The sequence below is a fragment of the Chlorocebus sabaeus genome, chromosome 7, assembly GCF_047675955.1.
Source record: "Chlorocebus sabaeus isolate Y175 chromosome 7, mChlSab1.0.hap1, whole genome shotgun sequence".
Lineage (NCBI taxonomy): Eukaryota > Metazoa > Chordata > Mammalia > Primates > Cercopithecidae > Chlorocebus > Chlorocebus sabaeus.
In genome coordinates, this window is record NC_132910.1 from 97913166 (window position 1) to 97929321 (window position 16156).

Sequence of the window (16156 nt, forward strand, 5' to 3'; positions counted from 1 at the left end):
AGGGACCATTATATCAGGTATGTCAGCCCAACTCTATGTAAGAAACATGTACCCTCTACACCAAATATTTATTTCACTTTTAACAGAAGCCTGGCTTCAAAGGAATATTGAATACTATAAAAAAGCACCAAGCCCCTGTGGTGGCTTCACAATAGGGAACTAGAGAAAACTGAGGAGCGCATGTCTCATCTAAAGGAAGCAGATACTACACCGCTCAGATCAAACATTAGCATGTCAGTCATCCTTAAGACTTTGGAGGCAGTATTGCCCAGTCTTCTGATTTCTGAAGATAAATAGGAAATCTGAATTTGTAGGTGAAATCCCTTAAAAATTCACTCAAAAATTTTAAAATGCCAGGCACGCCTCACAAAGCAAATCTACGTAACACATTTGGTTCCTCGTTCACCAATTTGTGGCCTATGTAAGATACACCTAACATGCATGGGTCACCCATGTTCTAAACATCACCATTTGTCCCATGGGTACGTTTAATCCAAAAACTATCAGCATGACTTGAAAGGTAATCATATCATGGTAACAGCTTTGCCCATGAAGCATGAGGGCATAATAGGTGCCAGTAGAAATACCCCATCAGAAGAGTCATTTGTAGTTCATTTTAGATATGTTTTTTCTGTCTACATGTAATAAAACCAATTCACTAGAAGGATTTCAAGCTTGGAACTGAGACCCAGCAGTTTTTCAGAAAGTAAAAATTGATTGTTTTTAAGGCACAAAGTATTTGCTTAAGAATGAGAATTCCTGCTCTCATTCCCATTCTGATGCTGCTTGGTGCTCCTTGAAAGGCAGCCTCACCACAGCGGACGTGTTGCTATGAACCTCCCAGCTCTCTTGGGGCTGTGTGAGGGGAAGCCCAGACCCAGGACCCAGAAGACCTGGAAGTAGAGGATGCAGCTGAATACTGGCAAATACTCTTTGTGTTGTCCTCTGCTTCCCAGGCCTCAGAAACATGACTTTTCTTTCCCCTAGGAGAAGGGAGATGGGAGAATGAAGAAATAGAGACTTACTATGGCTCAACTCACTTCATTCATCTCTGATTTAAAAGATTGAAGTCAGCCAAGATGCTGAATCCTGAACATACCTGCCCTCATAATGGACTTATGACATCCTCTAAGGGTACTTGATTTTCTAGGACTCAATTTTACTATCTGTAAAATGAGCAGATAAGATTAAAAAGGTGGTTTTTCATCTGTGCTCTGCGAAACTTTAGGGACTCAGATAATTTGCTTAAGGAGAGGAACTTGGTTTTATGTCACTTGCATTTGGTCTTAACAGTGAAGCTTCCATTTAATAGGAAAAATACACCTTAAAAATGCAGTGTTTGAACCACTGGCTAGATGATCTAAGTGATCTGTAATGAGGCCTCTGACACTTTGTAATTACAAAATTTCTTCAACTGGCATGTACTTTTCAATACCGTTCTCACAAAGTAAAATGCAGAGACATTTTTCGATTAAAGAATAACTCCAGTTTTACCCAAAATATGAGTCAACATGAAAATTCTGGCAAGGCTGAGTATGAAAAGGTATAAATGGCTTTGATTTCTTTTCTTCCAAATGAAGCTTTCTTTTTTCAGATTTTTTAAGAGATGACAGGCAAAGAGTATGAGTCTGGGAAAGTAGCTTGCACTAGAAAAAAGGAGACCTTATGTCTATTCACTGTCAAACACGTACTCCCTGATTTTGCACATACAAGTGAAGAAGAGAACTGGGAAATTCTCAGCATTTAAAGGTTCTGGACCATTTTCTTCTGGAAATGCAGGAAATTGCAATTAAAATAAACTCCACTATGCAAACCAGGCATAAATCTGACTACTCCTTAAACATACCCAGGGATTTCCCACCCTTTCTGCTTTGCCTGAAATGTCCCGCAGCCCCCTCATCCTCACCTCTCTAAATCCAGATCACATCCAGGTCAAATGGAATGGTGAGTCCATTTCCAATCTCTTCTTTCTTCAGCCCCTTTCTTCTCAACTCCTGTAGCACCTGTCATCTTTTTTATTTCTATTTTTGGTTTAAACAAAAGGAATTCTTTTCTCACTGTTATAGAGGTTAGAAATCCAAGAGCAAGGTATCTGTAGGTTTGGTATCCCCTGAGACCTCTCTTCTTGCATGCAGATGGTGCCTTCTTGCTGTGTCCCCAAGTGACCTTCCCTCTGTGTACATGTCCCTGGTGTTCCAATTGTCTTTTATACTTACCTTCTACAAATGGCTAGTTTTGTCAAGTCCATATGGACATACATATGGATAACTTTTACCCTCATACTCCTGAAGTTAGGGCCCACTTCTGCTTTGTGTGTGTGTGTGTATCCTTCATGGTTTCTTGCACATATGTAAATAGGTAATCAATAAATCAGTTGAAGGATTAAATGAATAATGTTTGCATCTGTGGGCAAAAGCACTAGTATTACCATATGAGGGATGACAATATGGGCTCAATAATATGGCACTTTGAGAAAAAATGAAAACAACCCAGTTGTTCATATGGTGGTATGAGACTAGATAGTATCATGGCAACAGTGCTTACCATGTAACAGAGAGTGAAGCAAGTCAAATGTCGGTATAATGCTACAAGTTTAATCATATGTTTAAAGAAAACTCATATTTAAAAATCTAGAAAATATTTCAAAAGAATGTTTAGGATGATTGGTTTCAGAGTAGTGTTTCCATTTTTTTGAAGAGTTAATAATGAGGCTTATATTATTTTTAAAATGAAAAATATAACAAAAATCAACATGTTTTAAGTGTTTTTGCTAAAAGTGGTATAAAATCAGTGGAATTTTGTTATAACAGAATTAGAGCCCCATATGATTGACATTTTTAGAAGAAATCATTTTATAGCAAATGTTCTTTTTTCAGTAGTTCATAGACTAAAAGCTGCTAAGCCCCTTCTGGAGGTTTCATCATGGGACTTCCTCTTCATAAATTCCATTTCATAAAGAACAGTGTTGTACCAACACGTCTGTGTCTTGCTACCAAAGAAAATTTCATAAGCAAACTGAACCAATTTGTCTCCTAGTGTACGTTTATCCTCATTAAGAGCACAGAGAGCTTAAAAACATATGGTAATTATCTCAGATGTCTCTAAAACACTTTCATGCTTTAAGCCATGGCCCGGATTAGGTCCTGAAAGATCCAACCAAGCAAAAGCAACAAAGTCTACTAGTAACCCAAGGAAAAGCCTCAAAACATTTTGTCCTCTGGCAAGTACTGACCTGGATCTGATGGTTGACAAGCCACTAGACAGCATTTCCAGGGATGGGGGCATGTCTGCTCCTGACCCAGCTTTAAAGGAGTGTGTGTGTGTGTGGTGTGTGTGTGTGTTTATTTTAAGAGAGTATACTTCCCCAAAGACAAAAAAAGGAGATAGGATATTTTACTACTTTTTAAAAGAAGAACCCGGTTACTTCACAAGACTTGCCCAAAGGAATGTGTCTAAAATAACACATTCCACCTCATATTTCTATATCTTGAAATACACACGAATTATCCCAAACTCATCTTCTTACCTCAATTCTGTTACTGCTCCTAAGTCACCAAGAAAATGCCCCATGGAGCAAAATAAAATTCTAATGTAATCTCTTTCCAGCTCTTTGCTGTGTGACATAGTCCCATGGAATTATGTACCTTCTCAAATCTGTTGTAGACTTCCTGGAAACTTTTTCATTTTCTTGATTACAAAAACAGCCTTTCCACACCCTTTCCCTTTCTCCTACATTTTTCCTACATCGGATGCAGATGTAGGGGTCAGAGTTACAGAAGCCATATTGCAATTAGGAAGGAACAGCTGAAAGGAATGCAGAAATCTTGGATCTAACATTGTAAAATTGCTGAATTTAACTGAATTACCCAGTTCCTCCATTTGTTTTTCTGTTTGTCTGATTCGTTCCCCACTGTTCTTGAGCCCCCATGTGAAAACACATCAATTTGCAGACATGCCTATGATGCATATTGCATTACACCAGTGTTTACCAGTGTATGTGTCCTCGGAATATGTGTTTGATGATATAATCTACCAAAATAGTGGGATGAAGACATGGTGTAGAGATAATTTTGTGATCAATATATTTGGGGGAAAAAAAGGATACTCTGATCCCCTTCTAGAGCTTCACAATGCACATAAAACTGTTACAGACTTTGAAAAGGAGAAATACTATTGCAGAAAAATCTAAGCAACATTCAGAAGCTTCCCAATTTTATTGACCAAGGAACTAATATTAAAATTAATCCCTTTTTCATCTACAGTGTGTCCCTCAGAATTAGGGTTCTGAGGACCATGTGTGGGAACCACTGTACTACATCCATCCATAATTATTTTAATAATTATCATTTTATGCTTTCTTATTTACAAATGATCCATATGTTCTGACAAATTTTAGATAAACTCCTAGGAATTCAAACCAACAGAAATGTTGACACATACCAGACAAAGGCAGGTATAATGAAATATGTGATTACTTCTGGCTAGTTACAAATTCCCCATTTTCTTTGGCTAGCAGATGCTGTCATTGACACTGTCAGCAATTATAACCTACATCTGCATTTCTGGATGAGACAACTCTTCTTAGGCAAAGTGCTTAAGACTTGTATTCCTTGATGAATCTTTGCTGCTGTTCTCTGTGAGGACAATTTCTGAGGTTCTGGGAAACCCGCGATTCTCTTGAATCTATGATATATTTGGTTTGTCATGTATTCTTAAGGTCCTTCTTCACCTTTTTTGCTGAACTTGCTTTCCCTTTGGGTAGAGTTTGTTCTCTTGGCAGAGAACAAACTTCCCTCCAGTTTGTTCTCTGACAGACCTCCAAGGAACTGTAGGTTGTAATCAACCACCCCCAGCATCCTTTTCCAAATTACTTACTCTGTGCCATGAGCCCAACTGTAGCTATCGGGGTGTGTTTGTTTTTTCCCTTTGCTCTCTTCACATTGTCTCAATTTTTGAGCCAGAATAATTTAAGCACTAGGGTCTTGTTGGGTTTTGCAACCATGAACAGCCTTACAAAGTCTAGGCGTTTTGCCAGAAATCTAAACTTTGTTGAACTATGTTAAAAGGTTAAGCGTTTCACAGAGTTCGGCCTCCCCCACCCCCACCACACTCCCTGCCTCTGCCTTGTTGGTAAATGTCTGCGTTATCAAGAAATGGAATAACTAATAATGTGCTGGATAGGACATTTTCAGTCATCACACTGTGACCATAGTCGTGTTAAAACCCCCAAACAAATGTTATTCACACTTCTCTCCTTAATCAAAACGCTGAGGACAGAGAGTCATTGTTGTCATTTCAAGATGAAATGCTACACACTTTCCATAAAATATAAGTTTTAAAATAAAGTTCTTATCAATTATTTGTAAAAATTTCTATGTTAACCAAACAGCTTCACTAAAATGAATGTTGATGAGTAAAAATAAATCAAAACCTCTCCAGACTGGAGGGAAGTACTGGTTCCTTGGTCCCTAGTTTTGAAAGCTCCCTGTGATTATTTCCTGGAACACCAAAAGCTGGTTTACTCTTAGGATGCTTCTGAGGTTTTCAAGTGCACAGTCAACGAGCCTAATGAAGAGAAAGGAAATTTAAAAATTATCCTGGGTCCTCTTGTTTACTTAGCCCACATCACAGCTAAGAGTAACTGCTGTTAACTTCTCTGACAAAAGAGTTCCCACATTTGCCTAGTTCTCTCCATCCCCACTGTGGCCATCCTGATCCCAGTCACTACCCTCTCTTGCTTGGACTCCCATAATAATATCCTAACTGGCCTCCATTCATCCACTCTGCCTCTATTTTCCCAGAGCAGCCAGGCCATGAGGTCACCAGTGCCTTAAGATAAAAACACAAGCATCTTACCTTGTTTTATTCAGTCTCATCTTAAAGCACCGAAGTCTCACCACTTGGGGGCCTTCTTTCTTTGCTGCAAACACAGGAAGCTTATGTCTGACTGAACCACTGTGGGGCATGCCCTTCTGTCATCTTTGGCTGGCTGGCTCCCCTCTGTCCTCAGTTCTCAGCTAGTGTTGTCTCCCTAGGAGAGCCTTTCCCAGTCTCACCTCTGTTATTCTCTACATAATCCACTTTTTAAATATTCCACCTGATACTTTCTCTATCTAATATTTTTTTCTATTAATCACCTGTCTTCTAACTGCCTCCACTGGTCATGAGCAAGAATCATACCTAGTTTACTGACATATCTCCAGCACCTATAATAGTGCTTGGGGCACCAGAAGAACAAGATAAATATGTATTGAATGAATACATGAGCAAGACCAGAATAAAAAATTGGGTGCTTACTGCAGCTCCTGTGGCTTAGCTGTTGAAAGGCATAACACAAACAGTTATTAGGTACTTTTGGGTAAGGGTCTGTCAGGGACTGGACATCTTGATAGATGTTTTAGGGGTGTGCCATGCACATTTGCCAACTGAACCAGAGAAAATACCATATTTACAGGCACATAAGAAGCTATGTTTGTCTTCTTTTGTGGGGATATTTGTGTCTTTGTCATTTTCAGTATAATCTTTCCAAGACAATCTCCTAAGAAGAAATTTCCCTAAACAAAGAGTATGTATTTTTGCTTAATGTGCTAAGGTAAATGACTGGGGGATTTTTGCTAGATTGTCACAACTTTATAAGGAGTTTATGAATACTTGATTAAGTAAAGTAACATAGTGCCCTTACTTCTCATCAAATAGCCAACTTACATGACTCATATGCATAGGTTGAAAATTACATCTGCAATCAAAGATCAGAGGCAAAATTGGTCACTGGAAACTACTTAATACATCCTTGGCTTCTAAGCTGGGCTTCATCTAAAGCCAGGATTAACAACGGAAAGCATGACCAGAATGGAATGTGAGGTTTGAACACTGGGGAGAAGATGTCCCCAGGGCTGTGAACTGCCTTTGGTCAGCAGCCCTGGGAGCCAGGCTTGTTTCAGTCTAATGCAATTTTGCTCTCATGATCAATGGGATGGGAGGAAAACTGGGTGAGGGAACACACTGAAATATGTTTTATAAGATAAGAGAAAAGAGAAAGATCATGTAAGGTCACTTCTGAGAGAATGAAGATAATGACAAATGTATTGATAGAATAAAGAGTGAGGAAATAGGCTGCCTCCAGTTTCATATGTAATAGAGCTTATAGAAGGCACAACTTTCTTGAGATTCATGCCTCCACAGAGGCAGCCAAAGTAGAACCTGATCTGATAAAATTAGTGTCCTGCCATTGATCATACTATATGTAAAGATACTAGATGATAATAAGGATAAGCAACTTCCTACTCCTAAACTCTCACAAGAGGAAGCACAGGATAAGGAAAAGGACTGCAATCCTTTTGGAAGAATAACATGAAAAGAAAAATTATAGACCTGGATCAAAGAGGGCACCTCTATCTTCACTTATTTATTTAATATGTATTTATTGGGCAATACTTTGTGCCAGGCATTGCATCTGGTACCAGGTACATAAAGATAACTAAGTCATAGATCTTGAAAATAGATTCAGGAAAACACAGACTATAGCAAGCCCTACACAAGTTGAGGTTGGTTGTAGCAGAAGTGTCAGACCAAAGAGGGACTGTTAGGTGAGAAGGGAGAAATATGAGCCTGGGAAGGCCGCAAGTCACTTCTGAAAATATTGATTAAATACAGGCATACCTTGTTTTATTGCACTTTGCCTTATTGTACTTCACACTACTGCAATTTTTACAAATTGAAAGTTTGTGGCAACCCTGCATCTGCCAACTCTCTGAGACCCACATTTCTAATGTCATGTGCTCACTCTGTGTCTTTGTCACATCTTAGTATTTCAAACATTTTCATTATCATTATATCTGGTATAGTGATCTGTGATCGCTAGTCTTTGGTGTTACTATTGTAATTATCTGGGAGCATCAGGAGCCATGCCCATGTAAGACAGTGAACTTAATCTATAAATGTTGTGTTTCTATTGCTTCACTGACTGGCAATTCCCCCATCGCTCTCCCACTCCTTAGGCCTCCCTGAGACACAATAACTGAAATTAGGCCATTTAGTAACCACGCAACAACCTCTAAGTGTTCAAGTAAAAGGAAGAGTTGCACATCTCTTGCTTTAAACAAAAAGCTAGAAATGACTAAGCTTAGTGAAGAAGGCGTGTCAATAGCCAAGACAGGCTGAAAGCTAAGCTTCTTGAGCCAGATGGTTAGCTGAGCTGTGAATACAAAGGAAAACTTCTTGAAGGAAATTAAAAGTGCTACTCCAGTAAACACATGAATGAGAAAAAAAAAATGAGAAAAAAACAAAACAGGCTTATTGCTGATATGGAGAAAGTTTGAGTTGTCTGGATAAAAGATCAAACCAGTCACAATATTTTCTTAGGGCGAAGCTAAATCCAGAGCAGGAACCTAAGTCTAGTTAATACTAAGAAGGCTGAGAGAGGTGAGGAAGCTGCAGAAGAAAAATTTGAAGCTAGCAGGGGTTGGTTCATGAAGTTAAGAAAAGAACCCATCTCTATAATGTAAACGTGCAAGGTGAAACAGCAAGTGCTGATGTAGAAGCTGCAGCAACTTATCCAGAAGATCTAACTAAAATAATAGATAAAGGTGACTAGACTGAACAACAGATTTTCAATGCAGATAAAACAGCTTTATATTGGAATAAGACATCATTTAGGACTTTTACAGCTAGAGAAGAGAAGTCAAAGTCTCAAAAGACAGGCTGACTCTCTTGTTACAGGCGAATGCAACTGGTGACTTTAAGTTGAAGCCAATGCTCATTTACCATTCCGAATGTCCTAGGCTTCTGTCTTGGTTCATTTCTGTTTCTATAAAGAAATATACAAATCTGGGTAATTTGTAAAGAAATCAGGTTTAGTTGGCTCATGGTTCTGCAGGCTGTACAAGAAGCATAGCACCAACATCTGCTTCTGGTAAAGAACTCAGACTGCTTCCACTCATGGTGGAAAGTGAACAGGAGCAGGCAGAGATCATATGGGGAGAAATAGGGAGAAAGAGAGAAGGGGGGAGAGAGAGAGAGAGAGAGAGAGAGAGAGAGAGAGAGAGAGAGAGAGAGAGAGAGAGAGAGAGAGCGCGCAGGGAGGGAGGTGCCAGACTCTTTTTAACAACCAGCTCTTATGGAATGAATAGAGCAAGAAGACACTCATTAGTGTGAGGACAGCATCAAGCCATTCTGAGGGATCTGGCCCCCACAATCCAAACACCTCCCACCAGGTCCTAACTCCAACACTGGGGATCAAATTTCAACATGAGGTTTGGAGGGTCACATATACAAACTATATAGTAAGGCTTTAAGAATTATGCTGGCTGGGTGCAGTGGCTCACACCTGTAATCCCAGTACTATGGCAGGCCAAGGTAGGCAGATCACTTGAGGCCAGGAGTTCGAGACCAGCCTGGCTAACATGGTGAAACTCCGCCTCTACTAAAAATATAAAAATTAGCCAGATGTGGTGGCATACGCTTGTAATACCAGCTATTCTGGAGGCTGAGGCAGGAGAATTGCTTGAATCCCAGAGACTGAGGTTACAGTAAGCAAAGATTGCACCACTGCACTCCAGCCTGGGCAACAGAGCAAAACTCCATTTCAAAAAATAATAATAATAATTGACAATAATAGACAAATAATAGACAGACAGACAATAATAATAATAGACCAAACAGCGAAATCATGAGTGAACTCCCATTCACAATTGCTACAAAGAGAATAAAATACCTAGGAATACAACTGCAAGGGATGTGGAGGACCTCTTTAAGGAGAACTACAAACCACTGCTCAAGGAAATAAGAGAGGACACAAACAAATGGAAAACATTCCATGCTCATGGATCTCATGGATAGGAAGAATCAATATTGTGAAAATGGCCATATTGTCCAAAGTAATTTATAGATTCAATGCTATTTCCATCAAGCTACCACTGACTTTCTTCACAGAATTAGAAAAAACTACTTTAAATTTCATATGGAACCAAAAAAGAGCCTGTATAACCAAGACAATCCTAAGCAAAAAGAACAAAGCTGCAGGCATCATGCTACCTGACTTCAAACTATACTACAAGGCTACAGTAACCAAAACAGCATGGTACTGGTACCAAAACAGATATATAGACCAATGGAACAGAACAGAGGCCTCAGAAATAATTCCACACATCTACAACCATCTGATCTTTGACAAACCTGACTATTGGGGGAACCCGCTCCCAATATTTCAACATAGGTTATTTCTATTTTCCATAAGTGTCAGCCAGCTGATAAATAAAGAGAGACAGTATGAAGAGAGGAATTTTACAGCTGGGCCACTGGGGGTGATATCACATATTGGTAGGACTGTGATGCCCCCTGAATCTCAGACCAGCAAGTTTTTATTAAGGGTTTCAAAAGGGGAGGGGGTGTAAGAACAGAGAGTAGGTATAAAGATCACATGCTTCAAAGGGCAAAAAGCAGAACTACTAATAAGGGTCTAACAAAGATCACATGCTTCTGAAGGAACAGGACAAAGGGAAAAACCAGAACTACTGATAAGGGTCTATGTTCAGCAGTGCACATATTGTTTTGATAAACATCTTAACAGAAATCAGGGTTTGAGAGCAGAGAACCGGTCTGACCACAAATTTACCAGGGTGGAGATTTCCCCCACCCTAGTAAGCCTGAGGGTACTGCAGGAGGCCAGGGCATATCTCAGTCCTTATCTCAACCGCATAAGACAGACACTCCCAGAGTGGCCGCTTATAGACCTCCCCCAAGGAATGCATTCCTTTCCCAGCGTATTAATATTAATATTCCTTGCTAGGAAAAGAATTTAGTGATATCGCTTCTACTTGCACATCTGTTTATATGCTCTCTGTAGGAAGAAAAATATGGCTGTTTTTGCCCAACCCTGCAGGCAGTCAGACCTTATGGTTGTCTTCCCTTGTTCCCTAAAAATCGCTGTTATTCTGTTCTTTTTCAAGGTGCACTGATTTCATATTGTTCAAACACACGTTTTACAATTTGTACAGTTAACACAATTATCACAGTGGTCCTAAGGTGATGTACATCCTCAGCTTATGAAGATAACAAGATTAAGAGACTAAAGACATGCATAAGAAATTATAAAAGTATTATTTGGGAACTGATAAATGTCTATATTAAAATTAAATCTTCATAATTTATGTTCCTCTGCCACGGCTCCAGCCAATCCCTCTGTTCGGAGTCCCTGACTTCCTGCAACACCTGACAAAAACAAGAAATGGTGACAGGATTCCCTATTTAACAAATGCTATTGGGAAAACTGGCTAGCCATATGTAGAAAACTGAAACTGGACCCATTCCTTACACCTTATACAAAAATCAACTCAAGATGGATTAAAGACTTAACTGTAAAATCTAAAATAATAAAAACCCTAGAAGAAAACCTAGGCAATACCATTCAGGACATAGGCATGCGTAAAGACTTCATAACTAAAACACCAAAAGCAATGGCAACAAAAGTCAAAATTGACAAGTGGGATCTAATTAGGATATTAACCATGATAGCTCACAGTGATAGCTCACAGGATAGCTCACCTAATCCTCAAATGCCATCTAAGTTTTGCATATTTCCCCAATGATACACTTTAGAGCAAAAAGATCCAATCCAGCCCTTTCTAACTCCACTGCGGCCATGGCTCCAGTGAAAAAACTTGTGGCGAAGGGGGGCAAAAAAAAGAAGCAGGTTCTGAAGTTCACTCTTGATTGCACCCACCCTGTAGAAGATGGAATCATGGATGCTGCCAATTTTGAGCAGTTTTTGCAAGAAAGGATCAAAGTGAACGGAAAAGCTGGGAACCTTGGTGGAGGGGTGGTGACCATCGAAAGAAGCAAGAGCAAGATCACCGTGACATCTGAGGTGCCTTTCTCCAAAAGGTATTTGAAATACCTCACCAAAAAATATTTGAAGAAGAATAATCTACGTGACTGGTTGCGTGTAGTTGCTAACAGCAAAGAGAGTTACGAATTACATTACTTCCAGATTCAAAGAAGAGGAGGAAGATGAGGATTAAATTTCATTTATCCGGAATATTTTGTATGAGTTCTTGAACAAAACTTGGGAACCAAAAAAAAAAAAAAAAAAGGATCCAATCCAGAATCATGCATTTGGTTGTCATGTCCCTTAGTTGTCTAGTCCCTTCAGCCTAGAACAGATTTGCAGTCTTTCCTTGATTTTCCTGACTTTGACACTGGAAACATTGCAGACAAGTTACTTTGTAGCATGTCCCTCCATTTGGCTTTGTTCAGTATTTCTTTTTGATTAAATTCAGACTATGCCTTTTTGGCAAGAATATTTCAGAGGTGACAACATGTTCTCACTGAATTCTACCAGATTACAAGTCATTTTTATTAGTTCCATTACTGATGATGTTTACTTTGATTTCTTGAGTGAAGTGGTATCTGCCAAGCTTCTCCATCGCAAAATTCTTCCTTTATTCTTAGAAATTAACAATTATTTAGTGCAGAAATATTTTGAAACTATGTAAATATCCTGCTTCTCTCCAAATTTTCTATTTATTCATAAATTTATTTATACCTAAATGAATTTCCCATTTCATTTAGTGGGTTATAACCTATTACTATCATTATTTTTACGTTCAAATTGTCCCAACTTTGGCTACAAGAAGCCAATTTAAGCTCATTTCTATTTCCTTTTGACTTGTTCCCAACATCCTTGTAGCACATCCTTACTTTCTGGCACACGATGTCCTGTTTCATATTTTCCCTGCCCCATCCTTGAAATTAGCTATTTTCTCAAGGAGCCCTGGTTCTTTTGCATGGAAAATGGTATTTAAAAGCCAAGATGTGAGTGTTAGGGGTGTTCATTGCTATTGGAATGAGCAATGGGGTCACTGCTTCCACCCCTCTCAGTAGGGAAAGCTAGAAAATATGTGTATGTAATACATACACAGATAACTTCCATATCCATACATTTATATTTTTAATTATCTTTCTTTCTGTGCATCTACCTATTTATCCATCTTCCTATTATCTATCAGAGACCAGGAGTTCACATGGACATTACATATCCAATCTAACAACTGGGCTTATTCTAGTTTCCTCCCTTTCTGTATTTTTAACTCCCTTCTCTAAAAGTGAGAAATCTGTCTCAATTATTTGTATCTATTTATTAATTTTTGAGATGGAGTCTCGCTTTGTCACCCAGGATAGAGTGCAGTGGCACAATCTGCAACCTCCGCCTCCCAGGTTCAAGCAATTCTCTTGCCTCAGCCTCCTGAGTAGTTGGGATTACAGGAACCCACTACCATGCCCAGCTAATTTGTTTTGTATTTTCAGTAGACATGCGGTTTCACCATGTTGGCCAGGCTGGTCCCGAAGTCCTGACCTTGTGAGCCACCTGCCTTGGCCTCCCAAAGTGCTGGGATTACAGGTGTGAGCCACCGTGCTCAGCCCTTCAATTACTTTTTATGTATTTATGTAATTGATCCATCCCACTGTATGTAATCTGACATCAGTCCTCCCCTGCGAGGCTGCCTCCTCTTCTCTGCACAGTTATGATTCCACATTCTGAGCTGCCCTTCCTTCCATGTAGACAGTTCCTCTCCCTGCTTGGACTCTGACAGCTCCCATCACATCTCTGTGAGGCACTGCACCTGACCCTGCTTGTGTCACCTCCCACCAGGCCACCCCCAGTAAGGACACTCTCCTCTCCCTGCTTGAGCTCTGACATCCCATCCCAGGCCACCCTCCTTAGAGTTTCTCTTCCTGTCCTTCTCCAGCTTTACCTCCACATGGACTCACTCCTCACCCTGCTCAGGGTTGATACTCTATGCCAGCTTACCTCTGTCCCCCTGTTTGGACATCCTCCAAACTCTGATCAGGCTCAAACTCACCAGTCCAGCCCTGCAGGGATGCCTTTTCCAGCCTGTATGGATTCTGACATTGGACACCCTGCTGTGGACCATCTTCAATCTGCTTAGGCTCTGTGCCACTGCAGTCCCTCTCTGACACACATATACCTGAGATGCTTGCCTTGCTCTGTCCCACTTCATGATTTAGGACTGAATTTTTCAGGAAGGAAAGAGAAGAGCTCTGAAAGACTTTTAATAGAAAATAAAGGGTTTCGGGATGTCTACAGACTTATAATTTGTCATTTTCTAATCTTAATGTTTATAACTAATATTTTAGTATGAATTATTAATTTATCTTAGATGAATAAAATTCACTGAGTTCATTGGTATCTCATAAGATGTAAAACTAACCCTTCTGATATTCTGGAGAAATGTTTATTTTATCTGATATCTGTCTCCTATGAGCAGAAGGAGTGAATCATTCATATTTTTTGTCATTTTGAAGAAGACCAAGGTCTGGAAAAGTTTAAAAAATTGCAGGTCTATAGCAAATGATTAATAATTAATAGTAAGCCATGTGACATTCTAGCATGTCACGTAGTAATCACCATAGTTTTAAGGAAAGCTTACTGCCTGATGAATGTCTTTTTTTTTTTTTTTTTTTCACTTCTCTAAAGTCTTTTAATGCACTTTATTGGGTTTTGGTGTAAATTAAGAATAAGAAAGACGTTTTTATCAGTTTTTATGAGGTTAAAAAAATTGATTTATAAAATGTTAACTTTAAGTAAGAATTCATTCCTTTCATTTGCTTCACTGTGTCAAGTTTGTTTGGAAATGTGACCTGTGTGTGCCTGTGTGTCATCACTTTGCATGCAAGTTTTCTCCGGCCTCATTTTAATACATATTGTGTTAAACCACTTACTAATGTTTTTCCATGTGTGGTTTTACATTTTATCCTGTATTTATTCTTATCATCTAAAAATTTTCAAAAAATAAAAACATTCAATATTTAGTCACACAGATACACTACCGATTTCTTTATTTTACCTTTTCTTTACGGTGTCATGAATGTATTTAAGTAATCAGTTGCAAAGTGAAGCTGTCGATTTGATTGTTTATTTTCATAGAGCTCAAAAAACAATGGCTCAGGCTTTACTAAATTTATTTTTTCCATTGAAGGTATTTTTTCTTCTTTGGTAAAATCTATGTGTTATCATTTCTTAAAACTAGCAAATCTCTAGCCCTATTTCTGCATGGAGCTTCATTTAAAGTAAGCTATTTTGAAATCCAATAGTGACCAAAGTAGAATGTCATTTTCCTCTTAGAGTAGGGACAAGGTATTTTCTCTTCCCAAATACGAATAGAAAGAAATTCATTATTTTTCTCTGATACTAACCTTATACATTTTACAGGCTTTATTGTTTTTCAAGGATGTGGCAATTGCAGTAATTCTAGTAGCATATTTTCCTTCAATTTATTTTTTGGAAATCTGTTATTTAAAAAAAAAATGAGCCCATATCAAACTCAAAAATTTTGTAAAACAATTGCAGTACAGGTTTCAATAATAGCTACAATACCCTAGATATTTTATAATTTACTAGTTTGGTTACTAATGATTTCACCTTCTACTAGTCTAATTGATTCTGTTAAAGATAATGGCTATGTGTATCCATCAGCTTTCAATCTTGTTAGAAATGTTTTGATCCTTTTTCCTATCTTATCTTTTTTGTCTTACCTACAAACAACATACTTTTCATCTATTAATAGATATATAGGATTCAGGAGTAAAATTCTTTTCTGCTTGCATTATAAAATGAAAACAAATGTGCACTTCTCCCTGAGTGTGATTTATGATTTAATAATGCCACAGTTTCTGGTCTTGTCAGTATTCTTACCTCTGCAAGCATATTTTGAGGCCGCCCAATCTCATACACACCTCGTGTCATGTGGGCATCAGGAATAAATGGCAAATCTTGTAAGTGGTGTGCCTCTACGCACCACATCGAGTGCAAGGAGAAATGCAAAATATACCTTTTTGCCAGTTTTTCATTCCACTGAAGCATTTCCTTTGGCTAACTCATGACAATTTGCATTTTCACTTAGAATACTTTAATACTTTTACCAATATAATCACTGACTATACATTCATTTTTAATTAACTGACCAGAAATTCTGTCTTTCATTCACAATGTAAAATGTATAGACACATTCACACCCTCAACTACAATACAATTATGTATACAATTTTTATAATAACAGGCATATGTAGCCTGTGATAGTCTATGAAAAATATCATTTAAAACAAATGTTATCCTATTTTTAAGTATGGGAAATGTTTC

The 16156-nt window shown here is 38.5% G+C and overlaps 1 pseudogene; it reads left to right on the top strand.

Annotated features, from left to right (window-relative positions):
- The first annotated feature begins 11620 nt into the window (after window positions 1–11620).
- LOC103236346 (large ribosomal subunit protein eL22 pseudogene) lies at window positions 11621–12025 on the top strand (annotated as a pseudogene).
- The last annotated feature ends 4131 nt before the right edge of the window (window positions 12026–16156 follow it).